Source organism: Pleurodeles waltl, chromosome 10, assembly GCF_031143425.1.
Source record: "Pleurodeles waltl isolate 20211129_DDA chromosome 10, aPleWal1.hap1.20221129, whole genome shotgun sequence".
Lineage (NCBI taxonomy): Eukaryota > Metazoa > Chordata > Amphibia > Caudata > Salamandridae > Pleurodeles > Pleurodeles waltl.
In genome coordinates, this window is record NC_090449.1 from 632625310 (window position 1) to 632649303 (window position 23994).

The following is a 23994-nucleotide window of genomic DNA, read 5'->3' on the forward strand; positions in this document are numbered from 1 at the left end:
AAGGTGCAATGTTAACCAATGCAGCACTGCGCCGCGGTCTTCGACCGCCTACTGCGACGGTGTACACCGCTAGCGCAGTTACCTCACATCCAATTGTCCCAGATTAGAGGTCAGGCAGCCGCCATTTCAGGGGCCCACATGGCTTCATTTACAACTGCGTCACACATACCTAGGCCTGGACTCAACACACTTACAGACAACTTTTTGGATTATGTTTCGTGTACTGTGTAGCTGTAGTTACATACCTCTGAGTTGCTTGACTCTGTGGTCGCTGTTGTCCTTCCTAGGCACCGTCAGCTGGGACATGTGAGGAGATGGCGGAATCCTCCGGTGTACCGACCGCTGGTGGACCTGTTGACAATGGAGGAGCGACATTTAATCATCACCTACAGGTTTGACCGTGCCACAATCCAGGGACTGTGTACCCAGTTGGAGCCAGATCTGATATCACCAATCCGCCATCCCACAGGAATCCCCCCTCAAGTGCAGGTGCTGTCTGTACTCCATTTCCTTGCAAGTGGGTCATTTCAAACAACAGTGGCCATGGCATCAGGGATGTCCCAGCCTATGTTTTCCAACGTGTTGTCCAGAGTGTTGTCTGCCCTGCTGAAACACGTGAGGAGCTACATCATTTTCCTTCAGGTGGTGGATTTGGCTACAGTTAAAGGTGACTTCTATGCCCTTGGACATATCCCTAACATCATAGGTGCCATTGATGGGACCCATGTGGCTCTGGTCCCCCCCCATAGGAGTGAACAGGTGTACAGGAACCAGAAGAGTTATAATTCGATTAATGTACAGATGGTATGTTTGGCAGACCAGTACATCTCGCAGGTAAATGTTATGTTCCCTGGCTCAGTGCATGACGCCTACATCCTGCGGAATAGCAGCATCCCTTATGTGATGGGTCAACTCCAGAGGCATCGTGTGTGGCTATTAGGGCAATCTGGTTACCCCAACCTGTCATGGCTATTGACCCTAGTGAGGAATCCCAGGACCAGGGCAGAGGAACGCTACAATGAGTCCCATGGGCGGACTAGGAGGGTGATCGAATGCACCTTCGGCCTCCTGAAGGCCAGGTTCAGGTGCCTCCATATGACAGGTGGTTCCCTATTCTACTCACTAAAGAAGGTGTGCCAGATCATCATCGCCTGCTCTATGCTTCACAATCTAGCTTTGCAACGCCAGGTGCCTTTTCTGCAGGAGGATGGTCCAGATGACGGTGTTGTGGCAGCTGTGGAGCCTGTGGACAGTGATGAGGAGGAAGCAGAAGAAGAAGACATTGATAACAGGGACTCTGTCATACAGCAATATTTCCAGTGACACACAGGTGAGAACCTTTTTTTTTTTACTTTTACATTTACTTTCACACTTCTACCTCTATCCTGTCTGTCTATTTGAAGCAGTATATGCTAACTGAGTGGTACATTTCCATTACGGTTTCACAAGTGTGGTTACCAAGGTGTGTCATCTGCTTGCATCCTTCATGGGCTTGTGATGTGTGACATAGGTATGTTGACATTACATTTTCGAACGGATTTTGTCATTGTCATAGATAATACACATTTTCATAATCACAGACTGACTCCAGATTGTTTTGCGGTTCAAGGGTGTTTATTGAAGTGCTAATTGTTGGAGGTGGTGGCAAAATGGTGAGGGGTAATGGTGGAGGAATGTCCATGGCCCATGGCAGAGTCCAGTCTATTAGTCTCACAGGTGCACTGCCCATATGGGCATAGGAAGTGGAGGTGGAACAGTTTCAATCTGGACAGGGTAACAAAGTGGGACAGTGGGATGACAATCAGGGTGGTCTCATTTCCTGGCGGGGGTCTTGCCATCTTGCTCTGTCCTGTTCCTGGATCTCAGGGACTGCTTTTGGGGTGGTTCTCCATCTGCAGGGGGTGGGGTGCTGGTGTGGTGGTCCTGTGGCAGGGCGTCCTGTCCACTAGCGCCGGCAGAGGTGGTGGGCAGTTCATCGTCCAGGCTAGTGTCAGGGGCCCCTTGGAGTGCCACGGTGTCCCTCATGGTCTTCTGTATGTCCTTCAGCACCCCTACGATGGTGCCCAGGGCGGACCTGATGGTTCTGAGCTCCTCCCTGATCCCCAAATACAGTTCGTCCTGCATGCGCTGGGTCTCCTGAAACTTGTCCAGGACCGTCGCCATCGTCTCCTGGGAGTGGTGGTATGCTCCCATGATGGAGGAGAGGGCCTCGTGGAGAGTGGGTTCCCTAGGCCTGTCCGCCCCCTGTCGCACAGCAGCCCTCCCAGTTCCCCTGTGTCCTGTGCCTCCATCCCCTGGACCATGTGCCCACTGCCACTGCCCCCAGGTCCCTGTTGTTGTTAGGGTGGTGGGTTATCCTGGGTTCCCTGTAGTGGTGGACACACAGCTGATTGACGTGTCCTGGGAACGGAGGTATGGGCCCGCTGGGTGGGTGCTGTGCTGGTGTTACCAGAGGGTGGAAGGTCAGTGTTGGGCTGTGCCTGTGCGAGGGGAACCGGCTGTCCTGAGGCCCACGATGGTCCGGGCTGGTCATCTTGATCCAGTTGGACAGAGCTGCTGTCATCACTGTGGGCCTCTTCTGGGGGTGGGGTAGAGATGTCTGGACCCTCCTGTCTGGTGACGTTAGGTAGTGGTCCTGCAGGGGTATAAAAGCATGATTATTGCATCTGTGTGTGTCATGGTGTTCAATGGGTGGGTGAGCTTGTACCCCAGTGCTAGCATTCCTGTGTGGGGGCTTGTGTGATGATGGTTAGGGGTTGTTATGGGTATGTGCAGTGGGCATGCTTTAGTGATGGGTGTCCATGCTTTGTTGTGTCATGCAGGGCTTGGTGTTGGGATGGGTGGTTTGTGTTATTAGTACATTAGTGAGGAGTTTGAGTGATAGGGGAGGGGGTGAGGGTGGGGGGGTGTGATAGCATGCAGGTAGGGTGGGGGATATGATAGTTAAGATTTGACTTACCAGTGTCCATTCCTCCACCGACTCCTCCGAGGCCCTCTGGATGCATAATGGTCAAGACCTGCTCCTCCCATGTTGTTAGTTGTGGGGGAGGAGGTGGGGGTCTGCCGCCAGTCCGCTGAATCGCGATGTTGTGCCTGGAGACCACAGAACGCACCTTCCCCCGTAGGTCGTTCCACCTCTTCCTGATGTCCTTCCGATTTCTTGGGTGCTGTTCCACTGCGTTGACTCTGTCGATGATTCTTTGCCATAGCTCCATCTTCCTAGCTATAGAGGTGTGCTGCACCTGTGATCCAAATAGCTGTGGCTCTACCCATATGATTTCCTCCACCATAACCCTGAGCTCCTCCTCCGAAAACCTGGGGTGTCTTTGGCGTGCCATGGGGTGGTGTAGGTGATGTGTGGGGTGGTGTATGTGGTGATCAGTGTGGTGATGTGTAGTGGTGTGTGGTGTTTTGTGCGTGGATGTTGTGTGGGTGATGGTGTTGTGTGGCTCTGTGTGGTGGGGTTGTGTATTGATGTGCTCTCTATGTCGCCTTCGTCTCTATTTTTTGATCGTAGGGGTTTGTGGGTGATGTGGGTTTGTGTTTTATATTGTGTTGGGTGTGTGGGAGTGGTGTTTGTATGCGTATCAGGTGTGTGTATTTTGAATTGTCCAATGTGGCGGTGTTTTGGAGATGTGTGTGTATTTTGAGTGCGGCGGTGTGTACCGCCAATGGAATACCGCAGTTGAAAGACCGCAGCGTGGATTCGTGGGTCATAATAGCATGGGCGTGTTTCTGTTGGCGTGCCGTTGGAGGATTTGTTTTCGCCAGTTTATCACTGACCTTTGGTGTGGCGGAGTTGTGTGGGTGTCTGAATTTCGGCGGATTCCGAGATGTGGGTCATAATAGCTGTGGCGGAATTCCGCAGCCGCGGCAGTGTATTGGCGGTCTTCTGCACGGCGGTAAGCGGCTTTTACCGCCGATGTTGTAATGACCCCCATAGTGATAGCCATGCAAGCCAGCTCATCGTGAATATCCCTTGGTGTCTAGTTTTCAGAAATGTACAGGGTGGTTAGGTTTCTCCAGGTGATGGCTGAATTAGGGTCCAAAATCTAGAGCTACCCACACTGCAAAAAAAGGGTCAGTTTTCGGTGGAAAAGTGTTATACATCAATGTTGCGTTTTGGGCCATTTCCTGTCACAGCCACTAGGTTCAGCCATATAAGTGAGATACCATCTTTATTGGGAGACTTGGGGGAAGGCCAGGTGGGAGGAAGTTTGTGACTCCTTACAGATTCCAGAACTTTCCATCAAAGAAATGTGAGGAAAATGTATTGTTTTTAGTCACTATTTGTGGTTTGCAAGGGATTCAGGGAAAAGAAACGTGGTGCGACCCACGCAAGTCAGCCCACCCTGGATACCCGTAGGTGTTTAGTTTAAAGGGTTGGCCAGGTTTCTCTAGGTGCCAGCTGAGCTAGGGTCCAAAATCTAGAACTACCCGCACTGAAAAAAGACGGGTAAGTATTCAGTGGAAAAATGTGATGCCTCCATGTTGCGTTTTGGGCCATTTCCAGTGGCGGGCCTAGGAGGCATATTTATACTCTGTTTGTGATGAATTAGCTTAATTTTTTTAATGCTAATTCAGCACAAACTTAACTCCGTATTTATATTTTGGCACTAGACATGTCTAGAGCCAAAATATTGGAGTTAAAGTCCTCTTTTGCCTGAGGAAAACTACCTTGTGTCAATGAGATGCAAGGTAGGCGTTCCTGGGCTGTATACTTTTTGACACTAAACTGTGTTAGCGTAGTTTAGCGTCAAAAAGTATAAATTAGGGCCTAGGTCTGCCCATACAAGTGAGATATCATTTTTATCAGAAGACCTGTGGGAGTGTAAAATAGTAGAACATTTGTTATTACCTTTTAGATTTCACTGCATTTGTGCCTTTCAAATGTAAGCCAGTGAATGAGAAAGATGACATTTTTAAAAATACCCTCTAAATCATATGCTAGCATGGGTACCCACAAGTTCAAGTAAGTACAAATAACCACTGCTCCTAAACTCCATATCTTGTGCCCATTTCCGAAATATGTAGGTTACCTTGATACCCATTTTTCACTTTGCCCATTTCGCTATATCAATTGATCTATACTCGGTACTATACGAAAAACCATTTTATGGTGCATCTCATTTGCTGGCTCTGGGTACCTTGAGTTCTTATAAAGCCTACAAATTTTATATAGTCTTACAACCAGAGGGGTTTAGTTGATGTAATGGTAAAAATATTTTTAAAATAGTCAATTTTGACAAAAAGTTACAGATGAAAATGTTGTCATCAATGCCAATTTTTCCTACTCATTTTCAAATTTTCTTTCTTTCAACAGTTATTTTCCTTTGTAAAACCTGGAGGGAACTACACATATAACCCCTTTCCGAATTTGGAATTTTTTCTACGTTTCAGAAATATATAGATTTTCTGGATCATCCATGAGTTTTACACTTGTTTGTACCACAAACTGGAAGTAAGTTGAGAGCACAACAATTTGAAAAACAGCCTATCTCTTAGAAAAATGCCAAAGTTAGGTTTTTTGATTCAGCTCTGCATGTTCCTGAAAGCTGGGAAGATGGTGACTTTAGTACAGCAAACCATTTGTGGATGCCATTTCAGGAAAAAACACACATGCACTTTTATATGGAGGACTTTTTTCCCTAAAAACTCCAAACTTTGCAATATTTTTCCTATTTTCTCAGTCCGCTCCAGGGGAATTCACAAACCCTGGTTACCTTTAGAATGCACAGGATGGTGGAAAAAGGACACCAATTTGGAGTGGATACCCCATCTGGAAAAAGAATCATGAAGCCTTAAGCGCAAACTACCCCAAATAGCCAAAAAAGGGCTCTGCACTGCAGGGGGGGAACCCCCAGCAACTAAGGAGTTAAAGGCCTGGGCCCTCTACCAGTGTTGCTGCTCAAGCCTATTACCAAGGAGAGGAACTTTAAGAGTCTGTAAAGCCCGCGGCAGAAAGACTATAATGATATTAGAACATTCCACTTGTGGCAGGAGGACTATTATGGTATCAGAACATTCTGCTCACGGAGGGTAGAACGTTCAAAATTAAAAGTGAGAAACAGAAAGACAAACATTGGGATGTTTGGAAAGGAGGGCTTTACCAACAATTAGTGGTCCTGTTGTAATAATAAAAAGAACTTATCTTAAGTTCTTTGAAACAATAAATTATCACTTAAATTCTTTACAGCCTTTTGTTTTGCTTCCATAGCCAGTGCATCACCTCAATTGGGTACATTAGTGACTCGAACCCTTGACATGCAGGCTGTAGATTAACAGTGAGCTTTAACAAAGGAAAGAGAAAGAAGATCAAATGTAACTACAATATAATAATGAATGAAAATAGTTTTTTTTTAACTTTGTACTTGAAGAAAATTATCACTTCTGATGCCTATCATGGTTGGACTAGGCACCAAAATGTAAGTGCCCCCCGCCCATTAGTGAATCGCACAGCTTAAAAGCTGCCCATATTTGTCAATTGAGTCAGTTTTGAACTTGTAAAGACAAGCTGTATTTGTTTTTTTTAAGTATGGGTATCTGCATGCATTTGTACTTGCCTCAGGCAATATTTATGCCAATATCAGGGAAATTAATAGTAAAAACCAGCCCGCAGACCATAAAACAGGCCGACAAACAGCCACAAAAATCGCCTCACACTGACCTGTCATACCGGTCCATCAAGCACAGCCTGATGCCCTATAATAGGCCAGTCTGACACTGTTGCTTACCACATGGCTATTGGTGTGATGGTGCAAAGGATTCCTTTTTCTGTACAGTGCATTGATTGGTATGGACCAATAACCTACAGTCCAATATTTTACCAAAATAACAAAAACAATTTTTGTATCAAACTGATCAATAGCATAACATCAACTCACTAGAAAATGTCAAGGTAATTAAGAGTTATGTAGTTGGACTCTACAACCTAGGCAAGACTGTTGGTTTAGGGAAGACATCACTTTTGTCTGTAGGTGACTAGGCCAATCCTACAAGTTGTCACCACTGTCGGCCTGACCCTCCCAGCTCACAAGCAGTACCTCATCAAAAACCCAAACAGTAAAAGGTGATTTCTGGCAGCCTTACGTGTTAACTCTAGAATGTGACATCTCAGGGGAGACATAGTGGAACGGAAGTTACCATTTCCCACATTAGTAATAAGTCTCAGTCACACACAGGCAATTAAGGAAATGCACGAAAGTTTTCAATAAGGTAATTAAAATTCCTGCAATCTACATTAAAATACATGAGCTGCAATTATTAGGATAATGAACAATGAAGGAGCAGATTTGTAAAGATGAGTGTTGTGAATACAAAGACCCCCACCATCTTGCAATAAACATGAAATGTAAAATCCCTAAAACCCTAGCATGAAGAACCTAATCTCTAACCTAACAAGAGCTAAGTGTGTTAAACCTAATCTGCTTGTACCAGGTCCATGGAGGCGCCCTCCCAACCCTTGCTACCTTGGAATAAGATCTCTGGATCAGACTCCGTGGTGACACAAAGGCTGTGTCTCCGTCAAAGCGATGTGCATCATAGATGGCGTCGATAGCATGTGGTAGGAATCCCTCAGATAACCTTGTCTCCATGTGATGTATTTATACAAATCCTGTCAGACCCCTGAGGCAGGTATGTTCCCAAACAATAGATAAGGGGCATGCTTGGGGTGGCAATTATATAAACAATTCCCTCCAAAAGTACATCATGTTCCTGTAAGTGGGAAAGGGACATGGTGTGAATACCTAGGTATCACATTTAACTTTGATGCCTTCACAAAGTGGCACTGATAATGTAAAAACAAAACATTTCACTAACTATAATCATAGCAGCCATTTTGAAATAATTTATTAAATAAATATGCTAAGACAGAGCAAGCTAAGTAGGTTAAAAGTCACTAGATGACTGGGGCACAGGCCTGCAAGCCAGAAGGCTAAGCTAAACTCCTGGTTCCCTTTAAAACTAAATAGAATCCATTACATCCTCCCACTTGCCAGAACAAGGATGACAACATAGTGATGACGCCATAGAAGGTGTATGAGTCCAAGCTAAAATGCTCTGAGTTAAAAACATGCTAAAATTTCATTAAAAACTAGCAAAAAATATATAAAGAGATAAAAATGTCGACCATGACAGCACAGCAGGTCAAATGGTGATCAGATCAATAATTCCATTTGGCATTAAATTGTTAGCTTTTGAATAAGGCCTTTGGTCAAATAATCTAACAATAGTCATGATCTTGAAGAATGTGTCTGAAGTCATTGGATTGAAGAGCATCAAGGAAGGACTCCACGTCATCAGTTGTCAGGTCGATGACAGGATTGGCAGATGGATCCATGGAGCAGAAGTGCACAGACGCCTCAAGTGCAGGATTACCCACAAAGGCAGCTCCATCCAAAATGCCTGCATGAGCCAGATAGTTGACCAGGGTGGCTCATAAGTGGCCTCCCGAATCAGCCTCAGTCTCATGGGGCATGACTGTGAATGAACCCTCATTGGAGAACACCAGCAGTTTTCTGTCCACAGAAGGCTCTGGAGGAACCGCAAGACACACCAAAAATGGACACTCGAAAAGGCACCAGGTGCAATGGAAGACTAATTGCATGCACCATAGGACGGGTCGGAATGACAGTGCCCAATCATGCTCAAATTCTTCCAGCAACTGAGCACCAAAGAACTGCACCATGCAATCACGGCACAGCTGGGCTGGTGGTAGTAGCTCCATCACTCCACTTAGCTGAGAAGTCACAACCACTATGTATTAGGAACAGCAGCAGTATCTTGCCAACCAGCGCCAAAGTCACTGGAAAGCCACCAAACATACTTAAAAATAGTGAATGGATAGCCGATGGAATGACTCCGAACACAGTCTGGAAGATGGAAAATAATCCAGACCCAGCAGCCTTAAAGTAGTGTACAATCCCCTTAGTGCTTGAGGTGTTAAAATTTCTGGAAACCAGCTCTCCAAAGTGCTTGGGGAAGTTGGAATTTAATAGAGATTGTATCTCGGCTGATGATCTTGCTATCTGGAGATCATACATCTCTCTGGCTGATGTCAACCCCACTTGTTTTTGGAACAGTAGTACCTTTAGGCCTTTATTACAACCCTGGCGGTCGGTGATAAAGCAGCGGTAAATTTGTTTTTAATTATGACCACGGTGGAAACCTCCCACACAGGCAGCCACTTTAACACACCGACCGCCACGGCGGTAGCAACAAGCACCACGGCGGTAAATGCCAACAGCCAGGCGGAAGACAATGTACTGCCCACAGTATTACAACAGGCCTATCTGCCACCGTTTCCGGGACGGTGCCAACAACATCAAAAGCATGGTGGAAACCATACACAGAAGGCAAAGGACTCACCTCTGGAGACTCAGGGAACAACCACAACGCCATGGAGCCCAAGTTTCACATCTTCCCCATGATTGTATACCTCTTCGTGCATTGCGAGCAGCAACGCCGGCGAAGACGAGCACAGTGAGTACTGCCGCCTAGCACACAAGGGAAGTGGGAGGAAAAAGAGAGTGACACACACAACACGCAACACCCCCACCCAAACACCATACACACAAACAGATGCAATAACATCACATAACTACCCCAGACCCCTCAGTAATAATGCAAGGACAAAATGAATAGATGAAAGTCAGTGTAATAAGATAAAATAGTAGAAATTAGTGCTTCAAAATCAAAAGAGTATATACATATATACAAATGGAGGGACACTGCCCAGTCCTCAATGTCCGTGGGCTAGAGGGCAACTACATATAGGGCAAGACCCCACTTGACTCCTGCAACAATATGGAGAAAACACTGCAGGGGCATCAGGTCACAAATACACAGGCACCTCAGGGGGATGGGGAACAGGGGCACCTCAGCCGGAAGATAGTACAACACCACTGGTCCTGGAGGGGGCAACATGCTCTGTGCGATGTCCTGGGGTGTGCAAGGCCACAGTCTCTCAAGTGGGTGGTTTGCCCACTGCTTGGTCCTGGGGAGTGCAAAGCCACAGTCTCTCAATTGGGTGGTTTGCCCACTTCTTGGTCCTGGGGAGTGCAAAGCCACAGTCTCTCAAGTGGGTGGTTTGCCCACTGCGTGGTCCTGGGAGTGTAAAGCCACAGTCTTTCAAGTGGGTAGTTTGCCCACTGGTTCTGGAGGGGGCCTTGTGCCCAGTGTGCTTCATCCTGGCAAGGAGGGGGTGAGTGGATGGCTTCTTCCACTGGTTCTGGAAGAGGCCTTGTGCCCAGTGTGCTTCATCCTGGCAAGGTTGTGATGAGTGGATGGCTTCTTCCACTGGTTCAGGAGGGGGCCTTGTGCCCTGTGATGCAGCCCTTTGGGAGTGCAAGGTCACAGTCTCTCACTTGGGTGTCACACCTACAGGTTTGCAGGGTCCAGGACGCACTACAGCCCATGGAGGCAGGACTACACACTGCCCACCGGCGGTGACGGCTGCTCATTAGTGGCAGTGGCGGTGCTGGTGTCAGGGATGCCAGTGGTGGGAGGAGGCTCCAGCCCTTCCCCTGCAGCCTTGGATGGCTGAACCACCATGGTTGGTGGTGGGGGCTCAGAATCAGTCCCAGAACCAGGCCGCCGGTCCTTCCTGCCTGCAGATGCAGGCCCCTTGCCCTTCCCTTTCGCAGCTAGTGGTGCCTCCGTGCCCTTTCCCTTGGCAGCTGGTGGTGCCCCCTTGCCCTTCCCCTTGGCAGCTGGTGATGCCTCCTTGTCCTTCCACTTGGCAGCTGGTGGCAATAGGTGAGCCCATGGTTCCCAACCAGTATATGTTGGTGTTTGGGTATGGTGTTGGCCATAAGGGTTAGTGTTTGGCTAATAGGTATCCCTTGATATTTGCAGGTGACTCTGGTTACCCCAACTTCTCATGGCTGTTGATCCCTGTGAGGAATCCCAGGACAAGGGCAGAGGAACGTTACAATGAGGCACATGGGTGAACAAGAAGAATAATAGAGAGGACATTCGGCCTCCTGAAGACCAGGTTTTGTTGCCTCCATCTAACAGGTGGATCCCTGTACTACTCACACAAGAAGGTGTGCCAGATCATTGTGGCATGCTGCATGTTGCATAACCTTGCCTTGAGACGCCAGGTGCCTTTTCTGCAGGAGGATGAGGCTGGAGATGGGCATGTGGCAGTAGTGGACCCTGTGGACAGTGAGGATGAGGAGGACAACAGAACAGCTATTATACGACAGTACTTCCAGTGACACGCAGGTGAGACACTGTAACTTATCTTTGCATTGACAGTTTTGTATTTGACATTTTACATGGGAGGCAGATTCCCCCAATTCTATTGCCACTTACTGTGCCTTTTGGCATCTCTATTTTCAGATACCTGTGCCCCACTCTGGAACCTGGTGTGTTGACTGCATCCTACTACAGGTCATTCCTATGTATTTATTCCTTTACAGTTGTATTGCAGTGTTTAAAGCTTGTTAAATGAATACTTTGTTCAATCATTTGACAGACTCCATACTTGTATTTTCCAAATGGTGTTTATTTTAGTGCTAAGAAGTAGAGGGGGTAGTGGAATGGGCTGGGTTGATGGTGGAGGAAAGTCCAGGATAGAGTCCAGTCTATTGGTATCACATGTGCATTGTCCAAGGGGGTATAGAAAGAGGAGCAATGGCAGTTCAAGGTGGACGGAGTAACAGAGTGGGACACAAGGGTGATAATCAGGAGAGTGTTATTTCCTGGCGGGGACTTGGCAATGTTCTCTGGCTTCTGCCTGCATTTCATGGACCGTTTGTGGGCTGGTTCTCCTTCTGCAGGGGGAGGGGTGCTGGTGGCATGTTGGTCCTATGGCAGCCCTTTTGTCCACTAGCGGCAGTGGAGGTGGAGGGCTGTTCATCGGTGTGGCTAGTGTCAGGGGCCCGGTGTTGTGCCACTGCCTCCTTCATGGTGTTGGCCATGTCTGCCAGCACCCCTGCAATGGTAACCAGGGTGGCGTGGATGTCCTTCAGGTCCTCCCTGATCCCCAGGTACTGTCTCTCCTGCAGCCACTGGGTCTCCTGCAACTTGTCTAGTATCTGGCCCATTGTCTCCTGGGAATGGTGGTATGCTCCAAGGATGTTGGTGAGTGGCTCCTGGAGAGTCAGTTCCCTGGGCCTGTCCACCCCCTGTTGCACAGCAGTCCTCCCAGTTTCCCTGTTGTCCTGTGCCTCTGTCCCCTGAACTGTGTGCCCACTGCCACTGACCCCAGGTCCCTGATCGTCCTGTGTTTGTGGGGTTGCCTGGGGTCCCTGTAGTGGTGGACACACTGCTGATTCACGTGTCCTGGGGACAGAGGTATGGGCCTGCTGGGTGGTTACTGTGGTGGTGTTTCCTTAGGGAGGAGGCTCTGTGGTGGTATGGGACTGTGGTTGGGTAAGTGACTGTCCGAAGATCCCTGATGGGCCAGGTTGGTCATCCAGATCCAGGCATCCAGAGCTGCTGTCATCACTGTGGGCCTCTTCTGTGGGGGGACTGGATGTTGCTGGCACCTCCTCTCTGGTGACGTTGTGTGGGGGACCTGTGGGGATGTAAATACAGTGTTATTGTTTCTGCGTTTGACATCTTGTGCATGGGTGTGTTGCCCTGTCAGCTTTGCCTTGTGTGAGTAGTGATTTTGTGGGCTAGGTGATTCTCTCTAATGGGCATGCTTTAGTGATGGATGTCCATGCAGGGCTGTGAGTGATGTCCATGCTTTGGTGTTGCATGCAGGGCTTGGTATTGGGATGGGTGGGTTATGATGGCGGGGTGTATGTGAGGTGGTGGGGTGATGGGGTGAGGGGAGGGGTGGGGGTATGTGATGGCACGCAGGTAGAGGGGGTGATAGTAATAGGGATTTAACTTACCAGAGTCCAGTCCTCCTGCTACTCCTGTCAGGTCCTCAGGATGCAGTATTGCCAAGACTTGCTCCTCCCATGTTGTTAGTTGTGGGAGAGGAGGTGGGGGTCCACCCCCAGTCCTCTGTACAGCTATCTGGTGTCTTGCAACCACAGAACACGCCTTCCCCTGTAGGTCGTTCCACCTCTTCCTGATGTCATCCTTTGTTCTTGGGTGCTGTCCCACGACATTGACCCTGTCCACGATTCTCCACCATAGCTCCATCTTCCTTGCAATGGATGTCTGCTGCACCTGTGATCCGAATAGCTGTGGCTTTACCCGGATGATTTCCTCCACCATGACCCTTAGCTTCTCCTCTGAGAACCTGGGGTGTCTTTGTGGTGCCATGGGTGTAGTGTGTGTGGTGTGTGTGAGGTTGTGTGGGGTGATGAGTTGGGGTATGCGCTGTAAGGTGCGTGGATGGTGTGTGGGTGATGGTGTTCTGCGACTCTGGTTCTGTGGGTGCTCTTGGTGTCTCTCTCTCTCTGTTGTCAATTTATTTGAGTCGCAAAGGGTTGTGGGTAGTGTGTGTGTGTGTGTTTTATAGTGTTTTGGGTGTGGTGTGTGTATTTGTGTCAGGTGTGTGTAGTTTGAATTGTCCAATGTAGTGTTGTTTTGTTAGTGTGTGTGTATTTGAGAGCGGCTGTCTGCACCGCTAATGGTTTACCGCAGTTGAATGTCCGCTGTGGTGATTTGTGAGTCATAATACTGTGTGCATAGTTCTGTTGGTGTAACAGTGTGGGTTTTGCTTCCGCCAGTTTCTCACCGACCTTTCGGCTGGTGGACTTGTGTGTGTGGCTCTATAATGACGGATTGCTGTGTGTGAGTCATAATATGGGTGGCGGTAAACCACCACGGTGGCGGTAAGTAGGCAGCAGTCGGCATGGCGGTTAGCGGGACTTACCGCCAATGTCATAATGAGGGCCTTAGTCTGCTCAGCTTGTCATAATTTACATTAGTAGTATCAATGTGAGGCCACATTTCTGCTACTCTTATCTCTTGTGTTGGTGGGAATTGAACATGTCCACAGCAAGTTACAATCATAGATACTGAAATTGAGTAGACAGTTCCTGGTTTCATACCGCAACAGCTCTGTTCATTCAGGACCACATAACTCCCATCCAAAAGTATATGAAATGCTGGACGAATCAAAGGGACGGGAGTACCCTTCAGAAAACAGGCGAAGTTAGCGACCCTCGCTTTGCAAAGGCCATGAAGTGACACCTGTTTGCAAATCATTGAATGACAAACAGTAGTCTTGCCTTCGCCTCTGCTGAGAAAGACCTCTGTTTCGCCGTTAGAACATGTGTATTCAAAGGGAAACTCCCACTCTTCTTTAACATAGCTATCTCCTAGCCGCTCGTATCTGTCCACAGCAAGATGATTTAAGCATTTTGTAAAAGGAAAGGTGGAAATTGGCAGATTTATAATGCCCTGTACGAGCCATACTGTTGATGCACTTTCTGCAACCGTGAAAGGCAGTTTTTCTAACTTTTCTATGTTAAGCATGGTGTAACTTGCTTCCTTTATATACATTATCTGTTGTTCTCTGGATGGATTAAAGGCAGCAAACAAGTCACTACTGTTAATGAATTTCCATGGAATGCAGACGTTTTTCAGAATCTGTAACGTCAACCTAACTGCATGATGGAACACAGCTAAGTTTGTCCATGGTGTAGAAGGGACATGCCATTCTGAATGATGTGAATCGCAGATGACACTATGTTGTTAAAGGTGTATATTCTGTTGGATCGAGTATTCATGCCCTTATCGGTAACAGCTAAAGCTTTCTCCCAATTTTCCATAAGTGTCTGCCTTAAATGTGCAGCTGCTTCCATTTCCAAAAGCTTTCAGATCTCATTATATATGGCGTAGAAGAATCTCTTAGAGCAGGCCTTTCTGGGACCTAGCAAGAAATCCTGCAAGTCTATTTTCTCTGAAAGGAGATTAAGCTATTCTTTAACTGCTCCTATGTTGTTAGTCTGTAACCATTGTTGGCACACAGTTTACCCACACTGTATGTGGTAACTATACCCGACTGTTGACCCAAGACAAAGCGAGGGTCTAGCTGGCTAATCTTGAAACCCCTTGAGGAATTAACAAAACTCGCCTGACACCCATTTGTGTCTATTGGCCACAATAACCACCCGCCGGGACTAGAACGTGACGAATTATAGGTACCATCCTGGACCTTTGCATTTAATTCTCCCTCTGTGACATTTAGGAAGGATTGCCAGTTGGCGAATTTGGCTTGTGTGCGGATACTGGGCGCATTGAGTTATTTTAATTTTCTAACCCAAGACAGTATGTCATTTTTTTTTTTTTTTTTTAAATCTGTTTATTAAGCAAGATATAGAAACTGACAATGCATTACAATTGTTTCAATGGAGTATGCGGCTTCTTAGCTCGTATAGCTTCGTGGACAACAAGAAGCTTTTAATGATATGCATGGAATAGAAAGAGAGAACAGATAAGAGACAATAAAGAGAAAAACTATACATTATATAACTGTGATCACTCTGATTGTATTTATTTTAATGCATGTGTGCTAAATGGTGTTTTGAACCTTGGAATTGTCATTGGGGTGCATGGGGGGGGTGGGGGAGCACAACTAATGTGGCTGTAAACTTTAAGCAAGGGTGCATGTTTTTGGGTGGGCCTGGCATATGCATGTTGGTTTGGAGGGGTTTATGGCCAATCTGTCTTGGGGAATCTTGATAGTTCTGTAGGTTGTGTACTAATTGGATGTTCTAGTGTCAGCGCTATTGGTGAAAGGAATGTAGGGAGTCATGGGGGGAACATATAATCTCTAGTTTCTATTTTAACCACGAAGCTGTCCCATATTTTGACTCCTTCTTGTGGCTGGCCCGTCTGTTGTACTTGTTTCAATGTGTAGGCTTCTGCTTGTGTACGGTTGTATAGGTCGCGCAGCCAGGCTATATAAGGGGGGGTTTGGGGACCCTTCCAGTGTATAGCAATCAAACGTTTATACACTACAAATGCCAAGTCTATGAATTTGTGTTGGTGTTTGTCACCTTCGGAGTGGTGACGGATTCCTAGGAGATACGATTCTGGGGAGGGGGTGAGTGCATGATCAGCGACTTCTGAGGTAGTTTCTGTAATTCTCTGCCAGCTTGCATTTATTGAGGAGCATTACCAGACCATGTGGTAGAAATTGGCAGTAGTTGTGGCACATCTTGGGCATTCTGATTTGGCATTAGGATAGATTCTGTTGATGCGTGCAGGGGATAAATACGTCTGATGGATATAGTTAAACTGAGTGTATCTCAGTCTGGTGTTTCATGATACCGTTTTGACCGTGGCAAGAATGACTTCCCATGTTTTTGGGGAAATTGGAGCAGCTAGGGCGGTATCCTAGCGAGATTTAGCTGGGGATAAATCTACGCAGGTATTTGTTGTTAGAGCTTTGTATATCATTGAGATAGTGCCCTTAGTGTTGCCTATTGTCAGGAGTGTTGTGAGCAATCTGGATTCGTTGGGCTCATTATTGCTGTTGCCCCACAGGTTACGTATCAGTTTGGTGATGGCCCCATACATTAGAAAATCTCCAGTGTGCATTACTCCCGTCGACACCTGTTCCACAAAAGTTTTTATATGGGAATCAGAGTATAGGTCAACTACATTTAAAGTTGTAGTTTCCCGTATATCATGGTGGAGTGTTAGATTCTGTATTTTCGGGATCTGAGATAAGGGCATTGTAGGTGAATATGGGGGATGGTTGGGCTTGCCCTGGATATATCTTTTCCAGCTAAATTTAGCAGCTTCCAATATTGGGGATCTATTAGGTGGGGATGGGGAGCCCGCTAATAATGTTGTTAATATTGTTTGCGATGTTGTGTATTCGTTCATTGCTACGCTTTCTGGGGACGTTGAGTTGTTGATCCATGAAGCTATCCATTGCAGTTGGGCCGCTGCATAGTATAATTCCAGGTTTGGCATACCCAAACCACCTTCCACTTGTGGGTGTTGTGTAATAGCTAGCGATACCCTACGTCTATCTATGCCCCACAGCAATTCAGTTAGGAGGGAATGCAGTTTATGGAAGAATGTACGTGGTAATGTCAGCGGGAGGGCTGTGAAATACTACTAAAAACACTGTAGAATTAGCATTTTAGCTATTGCGGTACGGCCCATGGGGGATAGTGGGAGCGATGTCCAGAATGACAGGGAGCTCCGGGTGGATCTTAGCAGACGGTCTAGATTACCCTCCTTTAGGTCTGTCATAGAGTGGTAAATCTGTACGCCTAAATACTTAAAGGTTGAGGTAGCCCAGGGTAACTGATATTGGGGTAGACTGCTGTGTTGTTCATTTAGTATGGGGACTAGGGGAAAACTACATGATTTGGACCAATTTATATGTAATCCAGAAACCCGTGCAAAGCTATCTAGTATTAGCATTATTTCTGTGATAGATGTTGGGTGCTGGCGTAGGTAGATTAGGGCATTGTCGGCATATAGTGACTCCCACTGTGGCCGCTAAGCAGTGGCCACGGGTCACCGCTTTATGGGCATCCCATTCAATAGCGCATGTTGAGGCGGTGTCTTTGTTTAACGTAAAATAATTTAATAAGGAATTGGATAACTCAGCTTGGAAGGGGGGGTCTGTGAGGGCTTCTGATTGTAGGCACCAAGTTGGAATACGGGCATGTGTGCATCCCCATGCTATTGTGGCATGTAGTGGATTGTGGTCCGAGATAGTGCGAGCTAGATATTCTGATTTATTTATTTTGTGAATTATGGTAGGCGTCACGAATAGCATATCTATTCATGTGTGTATTTTATGCACTGATGAATAATAAGAGTATTCGCGGTGCGTGGGATGTACCGTCCTCCATATTGCTTTCAGCCCGTTGTTTGTAGCCCACTCTACTAGGTCAGCAGTTGTGCGTCTGGCTGCGGCAGTGATCAGTGGAGGGATTGATCGGTCCATATGTATGTCTAGTACCGAGTTAAAGTCTCCGCCCCAAATACTAGGCTCAGATGGATCTCTAAGTTTGCTGTTATTAAGTGTCCACAGAAATTCTCGTTGACCTGTATTCGGGGTGTATAGGGCGATTAGTGCTAAGGGGTGACCATCTAGTTCCCCCTCCAGTATCACGTACCTTCCGTTTGGATCAATCTGCGTGCGGGACGTCACGAACGGTACCCCTGGTGTAATCCATATCGCCACCCTGCGAGCGAAGGACGAGAAGATGGTACCATATATTTGACCCCGCCATTTTGCGCGTAGGTTTTCTAGCAAGGCCTTATTGAGATGAGTCTCTTGCAGCATGGCTATGTGTATCCGGTGTCGCTTAAGATACTCATGAATTTGTTGCCATTTACGTATAGCTACCATGCCCCTGATGTTCCATGTAATTATTTTATATTGTGGAGTGTTTAGGTTATGTTGGGGTGCCATGGTATGTGTGTTGGTTTGTTAAGCTTGGGGGGGTATATTGTCTGTGTGTTGTGCCCCACCCGGCATTCCTAATTGTGTTTTATAGTTAGAGTATTTCCAACTGTGGTAATGAGTACGGCATTTGTGTTGTGAGGTTGTTTACAACGCCTATTAATACGATCGTGGGCTACGTTATGTGCCTTGAGTAAATCACATCTAGTAACATTTAAAACAACAACTATGCATAACTGTAGCTGTGCATACAACACAGCTGGAAAAGAGCCTATGTCTGCCTTCTTAAGAACCGGTCCATATGGAGTAGGGGACGCTGTGGGTAAATGTATCCAAGTCGGCGAGCTTCTCGGCCCGCTCTTCTCCTAGTGCTGGTGTGCCCTTTCGGGGACCTCCGGCAGCTGCAGGCCCGGGATCCTGGCTGGTTGCCAAGTTTGGCAATACTCCGCCTCCTTGCTAGTCATCAGACTAGCTGGGCTTTTTACTCTGGGAGGAAGTTTGTTCTTGGCTGCAAAGTTATTCTGGACCTGCTTGTTTAGCAAATGTCATCTGCTGTACGCGGGGTTAGATTAGGGCCGCGGTTGGAGTCTGTGGAGTCATATTGTGTTGCGAGTTCTAGCTCTGCTTCGTTTTGGGTGGACTGGGACGCTGGAGACGTCTTGATGAAGCGTGTTGTGGCCTGTAATAATGAAGAGCGTTCTGCTTGGCACTGCTCAGGTGAAGGTTTAACGTCCTGTTTTCTTCTAGGTTTGCGCCTAGATTTGGGTGATGACCATTTTCCCGCTGGGTTGCTCAGGTTTGTTTGGTCGGCTAGGCCTTTAGCATGCAGCCAGGTCCAGGCGTCCTCAGGAGTAGTGAAGAAGAGAGTGCGAGTGTCGTTTTGAATGCGCAATTTTGCAGGAAACAGAAGAGCATATTTAATGTTATGTTCGCACAGTCTTTCTTTGACCTTAAGAAAGGAATTGCGTTTCTTTTGTACTTCCGCAGTGAAGTCTGGATAGGCCGTAATCTCTGCATTTTCAAGCTTACCGGGCCTGATTTTCGGAACAGTTGCAGGATAAGGTCTCTGTCACGGAAGTTAAGGAGTCTTGCTATAAGCGGATGGGGCTGGGCCCCTGGAGGGGGGGTCTTCCGGACACTCTGGGGGTCATTGGGGCCAGGGTCGGCAGGAGCACCGCCGACAGGCCGGCGGTGCCCCGCAGGGCCGCGGTCAGATGCGGAAAACCGGCGGTCTCCCGCCGGTTTTCCGCTGCCCATGTGAATCCTACATGGCGGCGGAGCGCGCTCCGCCGCCATGGGGATTCTGACACCCCATACCGCCACCCTGTTCCTGGCGGGTCTCCCGCCAGGAACAGGATGGCGGTATGGGGTGCCGCGGGGCCCCTGGGCGCCCCTGCAGTGCCCATGCCAATGGCATGGGCACTGCAGGGGCCCCCGTAAGAGGGCCCCACTTTGTATTTCAGTGTCTGCTTTGCAGACACTGAAATACGCGACGGGTGCCACTACACCCGTCGCACCTTCCCACTCCGCCGGCTCAATTCTGAGCCGGCGTCCTTGTGGGAAGGATGATTTGCCCTGGGCTGGCGGGTGGCCTTTTGGCAGTCGCCCGCCAGCCCAGGGCAAATCCCAAAATACCCTCAGCGGTCTTTCGACCGCGGAGCGGTATTTTGGAGGGGGAAGTCTGGCGGGCGGCCTCCGCCGCCCGCCAGACTTAGAATGACCCCCTCTATGTGCTCGTTCCAATGAAAAGAATTTCGGTATATTATTTTTTAGTATTGTGTTCGTTAGCCATTGCTCGAGAAATAGTTCTGCACTGGGCCCTTCAGCCCGTTCTGGAAATCCCACAAATCAGACATTATTTTTTCGACGGGATCTGCCCTCGGCGTCTTCGTCCCTGCGCTTCAGGGCTCCAACTTCCGTTGTTACTGTTAATTGTTGTAGTTGAAGGTCCTTTATCGATGGCGTTAACCGTGCCGTATCTTCTTCGAGCGTTGTTACTCTTTCCGCCAATGCTTGTTGGTCCGTGTGTAGAAGGTTAACATCTTCCGTGATCGTTCCTATTTTTGCTTCTAATGTGGATTTGGTATCCAGGATGGCTTGCAGTATTTTCTCGAATTGCGTGGTGTGCGACTGTAAGGTTGCCTCAAGCTTCTGAAGTGCCTGGTGTGTGGCCGAGGGCTCTGGCGGTGGAGCCTGCTCGTTTGGCTCCATGTTGCCTGGTGGTGCTCGCGGGGTCTTTGGTTTGCCCATTAATGGTGCGGGTGTAGTTTGATTTGTTGCGGGTAGGCTGGCACGGCACCTGCAGGTCAATCTAAGAGCAGTATTAGTCAAGTTTGTCAGGTTTTTCTGGCTCCGTTGTGTTCAGGATTACTCCAGCAATGGTGGTTTGGCCTAACCTTCGCAGAATTGATTGATGCGGTTATTTATTGCGCATACAGTGTGCCTTTATTTTGTAGCGAGCGGTAGTTGTTGAGAGCTACTTGATGTGGACAGCCACAGTGCACTATATGGTGCCCTTACCGACAGCACGTTGCTATGAGACAGTTATTGTGTCTTCTGGGCGCTTGTGTGGTGTCTGATATACGTTGGGGGGCCCTGCGGCCCGGTCAGTGCCGCCGAAAGGGCTCACAGTTGTACTCCACGGAGTGTAGGTTATTTGCAAGCGTTGAATATTTGGTACGTAGCCCAATGTGGACAGCCTCGGTGCGCTATGTGGTGTCCTTACACCCAGCGCGTTGTTGCAGGACAATTATTGCGTCTTCTGGGCACCTGTCTGTAGTCTGATATATTTTGGGGGGCCCTCCGGCCTGATCAATACCGCCGATAGGGCTCGCAGTTATGGTTCGCAGTATGAAGGGTTTTTACGAGCGCTGGATATTTGGCGCGCACCCTTGTGCCTTTCTCCGCTTGTGCAGGACCGCTCGGGCCACTCCCGCCTGCATCCACGCCGGCGCCACGCTGCCACCGCCAACAACGGACCAGATACGCCGCCCGCGGAGATGCCGGTAAGTAATTGTCGCCAGTTAATGCCTTTGTTTGGCCAGCCCTCGTGTATATTAACTGTCCGGGGAAGGGCTCACTATTTTAGGCCATCATGGCCTAGCTGGGAGGCCTCCGAGATATCTTCTTGTCATCCCCGGGGGCTCTCACCTGTCTCTTAAATCCCGCGCCGCCTCTGTAGCCACCTCGCCAGGCCCTCCGGTCCGTTTGCGGGCTCCGATTTTGTTTCGATTCCTCCTCTGACTGGGGCGCAGGGGCCGTAGAGTCCAGCTCCTCGCTTGGTCTCGCTGCTCGTCCCAGCGTACGGCCTCCGCACCTGTCCCCGCAGTCACGGCACCGCCCCGCAGGGGCATCCGGGGTATGTTCCGAGCCGCCGGAGGGGTTCCGATGGTCGCACGTTCGTCGCCTACTGTTTTTTAGGAAACGGAGGCGTCTTGTGGAGGATTTTTTTTCGGGCCGAGAGCGGAGCTGTGTTTTATGCGACCGCTCTGGCCGCCATGTTGGCCACGCCCCCGACAGTATGTCATTTGAATTGTGTCAGTTAAAAAGATCATTTGAAATGGAACAAGGCATGCTCTAAACAAAGCTTCCCTACCCTGAATTTGCCAATCTTTTGTTCCCCAAACACTTTTTACATCAATGGTGTTCTTCCAGTATTTGTATCCTTCTACTGCAAGTCAGGAAACAAAGGAATCTAAATGGATTAATTTAGTGTTAGTTAATGAAATCTTAGGAATTTTTGGAGATGGTAATTTGTAGTAACATGACACTGCCTTTGCAGTGTCATGCCCAGACAAATATGCAAATTTGTCTGTATATGTTCTGAGGCTCCCCACAGGAGGTGTTGAACAATGTTCTCACTGTATATAATTAAATACTGATCTATGTCTTGTTGCTCAGTGCAGGTAGTAATGTTCCCAGTTATTATAACAGAACATTTATCCATAATTCTTTGTGTTAGTGTACATATCATCACTTTCAAATACAGTGTAATTTTGCAGCTCAGCAAGCATTGAATAAACTGTTTGAATATCCCAGTCATCAGAACCAACACCTGGTGTTATTACCTCATTTAAAATTTGAAAACATATAGAATTTGTATAACCTCAGTAGGCCTGTATATATCAAAGGAAACTTTATCACAAACAATCCCATCTGGAATTGGTGCGTCTGAAATGTTCACATGGGACAAGTCTCTTCAGACCTTATGTGAGGAAAGATATGGAGTTAGAACTTCATCAACTGGCTCGACAGAAGAGCGTTCAGGAAGATAATGACCATTTATCAAGAGAAAGAAAACAGTCACAAAACCAATCCATAACAGAAAGGCAAGCAAAGTCAGAAATATCCACAGATAATTCCATGGATAAATCAAATAGTTATTTTTAAGCCATATGTACAGCTTAAGTGTCTTTGAAACTGTTTCAGTTGCAGGAGTGGATTAAGTTGAAGAAAAGTATGAAGTAACCAGAAGCAGTCTCTGCAAACACGGAGCCAGTGCATTACTGGTGGGTGGATCCACTTCGTGTGGAGGTTCATAGTAGACGGTGTCATCAGTTTATGTTGAGTTGCAATAGAAAACAGCCACATCTTGGACAGTTCTTGTCAGTGAAGTGGTAACAGGAATCAGCAGAAGCTCATTTCCCCCCCTCCTCATGCTCGAGGAGGCATTTGTAGCATTGTTGTACATGATGGTGTAGTCAGAAGAGTTGTTCCTTATTTGAAGAGGTATGTCCTGTTGGGTAGTGAGATGGAATCAGTGACTCCCCAAGGGACCTCCTGATCTACTGTGCATGATCGGTCACATGGTGCAATTTGATGTTGTCAATGGAGACAAATCTGTTCCTTTTGGAATCTGGCAGCGGTAGTAGGATGATAGTTCTGGTGCCTTGTATTCCCAGAGCTGGTACCGGTGCTCTGTAGGATGGGCCAAATTCCTTCTTCACAGCAATCTTCTCACAAACCAGATCCCCAACTTTAGAAATCTAGCCTATAGAAGTTGTTGGCATATCCCTTATTCCTAAAATGGCAGTACTGGCGAATTAATTATCATCACAAAATTGCTGAAGCACCTGTAAAACAGTGAGACGTTCATTTATGTGAAAAGGTGTGTCTGCTGTCACCATACCAGGGCCACGTAGATCTGGGGCATACATGGGTATCACAAAGAAGACCTCATAAGGAGTGTATCCTCCCAAGGGCCATTTTGTCAGATTATCCAGTGTTCTCTGGACCCCGTATAGATGATGAAGCCAACTGCGGGCTGAACCTAATATTCTAGCTGGTAAGGACGGCTTTAAATCTCGACTCATCCTCTCCATGACCAAATTACCCTCTGGATGGTAGGGTGAGGAGTAACGGAGTTCAATACCCATCATCCTCCTGGTGTCCTTGAATGCCTTAGAGGCAAAGGATGGGCCCTGGTCTGAATGGAATGCTGCAACTGCATATGTACCGATAAAGATCAGCAAGTCTTTTATAACAATTGGAGCATCAGCCGATCACTGTAGCCATATCCACAGGAATCTAGAACAGTAATCTACAGCGACTACAATATATTTGTATACACCATCGGGTTGTAAGGGACCACAATGGTCCAGGTACACACATTGCAGTGGCCTGTTGGTGTTGGACGCTAAGGCCCATATTTATACTTTTTTAGCGCCACATTTGCGCTGCTTTTTGGCGCAAAAGCGACG